Here is a 4,964-nt window from a genome sequence, read left to right on the forward strand (position 1 = left end):
ACAGAGGCAGACTGGCAGCTGGGAATTCATCAAAAAAAAAACTTCACTGGCAAACTATCTGAGCAGCACGCTGAGCACAATGCACTCCCTGTCCCCTCTAATGTAAATTATTGAGGCAGCGATGGAGCCATGAACATGTTTATGTGCGATGGTTTGTCTTCTTTACTGCCCAAACTGCTGCAGATCCTTCACGGTGTCCATTTGTGTCCGCTCAACTAATTTGGATTTACCAGGAGGGAGTTTTAACGTAACCTGACATGGACGCTTGATCGGTATCGATTCAAAACTGCACAGAAAAATTGGTGAAAAATCGTTCTTACAGACGTTGTCACAACTGGATTTTGGCTTTCAGCCCGCCTGACTGCTGTTCCCACACTGTCTGCACTGGGACCAGTCAAACTGTGACTTGGAGGGACAAAGCTGCTCCAGCCGTGACAGAAAAATAATACGACAGACCGGCGAATCGGAAAATTTCCATTTCTGTGCAATTAAGCAACAATTGCCTGAAGATCCAATATGCAGATATTCCGTTTATGATTGTATAAAAGAGAGAAAAGTTCTTTTAGCCACGCTGGAAGCATCTCTGAGCTGAGAATGAATCTGAGTGACTCAGGTGATCCTCTCACTTTTCAACATTTGTACAGATTCATAGTCCTCAGAGGACGAATCCCACTGACTTTAGTGATCCTAACTTTTCCTCTAGTGACACTATGAGGTTGGCGTTTGTGGTTTTTTAGCTAACATGAGTCTTATTATTACTTCATCCAGGTGTTGCAGCAGCACAAAAGCTTAAATAACTTCAGATTAACAGAGAAATGTAATATAAACTGCACATTAGCTGCTGGATGGTCATTTAGTTTGGGTCCCTTCAGGATGAACTTTGGAGATCTTCTGCCTTTTCATCTGGCGCCTTCATCACGTCAACATTTTTAAATAGTCCAATACTTTCTGACCAACAACTCATATTTTGTGTTTTAATGAATATCAGCCTGCTAACAGGTCAAACCAGCAAAACACCTGCATGTTAGCATTGCTAAAGTTAGCATTTAGCTCAAAGCACCGTTGTGCTCAAGTGCAGATCATAGCTGTATCATAAGAGCTGGACACAGACCCAAAGATGGCGCCTATGCAGTGGCTTTTCTGGGCTTTGGTCGGCCATCTGAGCAGTTCCACAGTCCCGATTTCCCTCATTGCTGCAGCCAAAAGATCGGTTATAAACTATAATCCGCTTCTTTTAATATTACTGCAGTTATATTTCACATGTTGCGGCTAAAACTGAAGTCTCTACTGAGGCTGTGCTCTTGTGTGTGAACCTGAAGCTCCCTGGTGAAGAGACAGACTGTGTGTCTGCATCCTCCAGCTCTTCTTACTTTCTCTTCAGAGAAGTACACAAAGAAATGCTGCCTCTCTTTCTCTCTTTGTCAAGATTCTTAAGGAGGAAAAAAAAAAAAGAGGCTTTTGTCTCATTTGAATAAACTTTATTAGAACTGTCACTGGACAAAACCTGACCATTGATCTGTGCAGCGTGTGCACAGAAGAAGAGGCACAGACACGAGGTGGTGGTGACTTTTTAGCTTTAGCCTTGTTAATTGATAAATGACCTCAACAATTAAGCAATTAGCAGAATTGTGTGTTAGTTTTCTGTCTGTGGGCTGATTGTTTTCGCGCTATTGTTAATATACAAAGTGAGGCTGGAGGGATGACACACTTAGGGAAGACGACAGGGGATGAAAAGGTCACAGGGCAGATTTGAACTCCACCACATCAGCAGCACGTCTGGGACATCCGGACAACCTCCATGAACCAATCTAATTTTTTTTGTTTTCTCCATCTGTCAGCCGCTGCTGTGCGTTATCTCCTGTGGCAGACATGTTGGGTCTGATCAAATCCATTTGCACTTTGTTATCTGGCGCAGCGTCAGAGCGTGCGGTGTAGGGCAGGATAGGTGGAGGGGAGATGGTGTCTGAGCGAGGGGAGGAGGGGGGGGGAGAGCAGTCAAGAAGTATTATGGTATGCATTTTGACTTACATGATAATCTGACCCCGCCTGTAACCCTCCTCCAACACCGCCACCACTCTGCTTATCTCCATGGAAACCAGCAGCACAGGAGCACTATTATGGTCTGTAGTCACCCCCCACCTCCCCTCCCACCCTCCTCCTCCTCCCACCTCCTCCTTTTTTTGCCTCAGAAATGATATTATTATCATTATGTGATATGCAATTCTGCGAGTGTGGTGGTGGGAGGGGCGTCTAGAGCCGTGCACGAGGTTTCTATGACAACTGCCCCCAGTATCCCTCTGATTGGTGATTATGGGATGTTACCCCCCCCCCACACACACACACACACACACCAACACCCCATCCCACCCCACCCCACCCGTCATCCTACACTCCCCCAAATGCTCACATGAACACTGTGTCCATAGTCAAGGAAAGGAGAAGTGTGGGGGAGGGGGGAGGGAAGATGCAAAGCGAGGGAGAGAGAAAAGGAGGAAGTGGAGAGAAAAGAAAGGCAGAGAAGTTGTTTTTTGAGTCCGTCTTTGTGTCGGCCGGGGTGAGAGAGATGCAGCGAGGGAAGCTGCTCTCTGCGGTGGGACAAAGGAAAGGCAACGAGAGGAAGAAAGAGACAGAGACAAAATAAAAAGGTGTGCTGAGTCAGAGCCGACCGTGGACCCGTGGCAGGAAAAGAGGCCAGAGGGAGAGAGGAGAGGGGAACAGCTTGAAGCAGGTTAAAAGCCAAAGAGTCGGGGCACTGCAACAATATGCTGACATGAATAATCTGTTCGTGGATTCATAAATCCTCCGTGGAATAAAGCAGTCTCACAGCGCGTGCTAATTTTCCACTGTCACAGGAAAAACGACACGCTGACATTCGTGGACTTTGCAATATAATCTAACACTGACTGCTACAGAATAATCTGTCATGCTACGGTGTTCTGTGCAAGAAACTGGGATTTTATTCTGCTCAATCAGTCATTCATAATGAGCGAATAAAGCACACTCACCTCAGAAAATCCCCACCAGCTGTTGTCTTTAATTGCTTGCAAGTTTCCCTCCAAACCAGACATTGTTTTTTATATTCTACAACATCTATATGGTCATAACTTTTTTTTATTTTAAGCCAGCTTCATAAAGAAATGTCCCATGCAACACCTCTGGGGAGAACAGGAATGCTAGGCCTTATCGGCCAGCACAAGTGGCCGAGTTCACTAATAAGGCCGCGTTCAAAAACCATAACAGCGCTGCGTGGAAAAACACAGCACCCTTGATTTATTTCTGTGACACCACTGGGGTCCCGACGCAAAAAATAACGATGCTAACAAAAAATCTTACTGCATCAGCCAAACAAATGCGTCAACGTGCACCTTGCTGCTAAAGTATTATTGTCTCTGTGTCCTCATTCTTAATGATTGATGTACTTTTGCTTGAGTTTAATTAACATACTTATCTCAGATTGATGAAATCATCACCCAGGGTGAGTTAGATGGTTAGCACACCTGTCATCGCAGAGCTAATCAGGTATATCCTGTCTGTCTAGACCCGATAAAGATGCGACTGAAAAAGGTTTGGAGTCAGTCCACATACTTTTGGCTATATGGTGCATGTTAGCTGCTAAAACAGCTGTTAAATCTCTTTTTTTTTGCAGACTTGTGAGTGACACGAGCAGCATCAGCAGCACCACCGTTGCATAACTCATTCTGAAGCTTCACAGGCCCCAAAATGCAGAACTCCCCATTAGCTGGCATGTACAGTGTTGATTTCCCATGAGGTAGAACGTCATTCAGAGGCCTCTCTGCCACACTAAGCACTGACAGTTCTGCATTTTGCCCCACAGTGCTCGTGTACTACAGACAGTCAATGGTGGGAAAAATGTGTCTAGGACCCAGACGTTTTTCCCACCATTGACTGCAATGCATTTCCAAGCAGCCTGTGGAGCAAGCCAGTGTGTGTGTGTGTGTGTGTGTGTGTGCAGAGAGCTTACCTCAGCTGTTGGCTTGGCTCTTGTACTTCTGGGCTCCCTCTTTCTTGTTCTGAGGGGGGCTTAAAGCAGCAGACATGAAGGTTCTGGCTACAGCTTGACCTCCGTGACCTCCTCGCTGCAGCGCCGTGGATGTAGCTTGACTTTTTAACCTCACACTGACCTGCTCGCAACTTTTTTTTTTTTTTGTTTTCTTTTTGTTTTGTCCCAAACTCAGCTTTCCTCCTCGGCCTCCACGTGCCGACGAGACGACTACCTCAAGTCGCGGTATATAAAAGAAGCCTTATGTTTTTGGCTCTCATGTGTGGTGGGGGGTGGGGTGGTGGTTACACCTGGGTCACCCCGGTGTCGCCCGACTTTTGGTGACCCTCGGGCGCTTCTCAGAGGTGGTCATCAGCCTTTGCACTGCATCTGCATCCTGCGCGCTCTCCAGCAGCAGCAGCAGCAGCAGCCGGGCTCATATACAGTAACGGTGCCTGCGCATACATGCAAACATGCACACTCAAGTTAAGCAGTCATGTGGCACACACAGTTGCCATGTGACGGCTTTTCCTCCCCCCCCCTCCCCTCCTCCTTTCTCCTATCTCTCTCTTTTTTGGAGTTATGCTCATTGAGGGATGTCAGTGACTGCGCTCATTACTATTATGGGATGCCGCAAGCAGGGTGGGAGGGGGGGGGGGGTGAGTGTCTCCATGGTAACCGTGGTTGCTAAGGGAGGGGGTGGAGGTGCAAGGGGGGTGGGGGGTGGTGGTGGTGGTGGTGTGCATGGAGGAATGGGGAAGAGACTGTAGGAGAGGGAGGGGTGAGTTGACTATTATGGTCTGTACGTTGCAAGGTAACTATGCAGAGTGGGGGAGGGGTGACTGAAGTGTGTGTGTGTGTGTGTGTGTGTGTGTGTGTGTGGATGGGGGGGGGGGGGGGGGGGGATATTATGGGATGCCTGCCCCCTGATCTCTTTGTGTGTGTGTGCGCGCGCGCGGGGTGT

The sequence above is a fragment of the Pempheris klunzingeri genome, chromosome 16, assembly GCF_042242105.1.
Source record: "Pempheris klunzingeri isolate RE-2024b chromosome 16, fPemKlu1.hap1, whole genome shotgun sequence".
NCBI lineage: Eukaryota > Metazoa > Chordata > Actinopteri > Acropomatiformes > Pempheridae > Pempheris > Pempheris klunzingeri.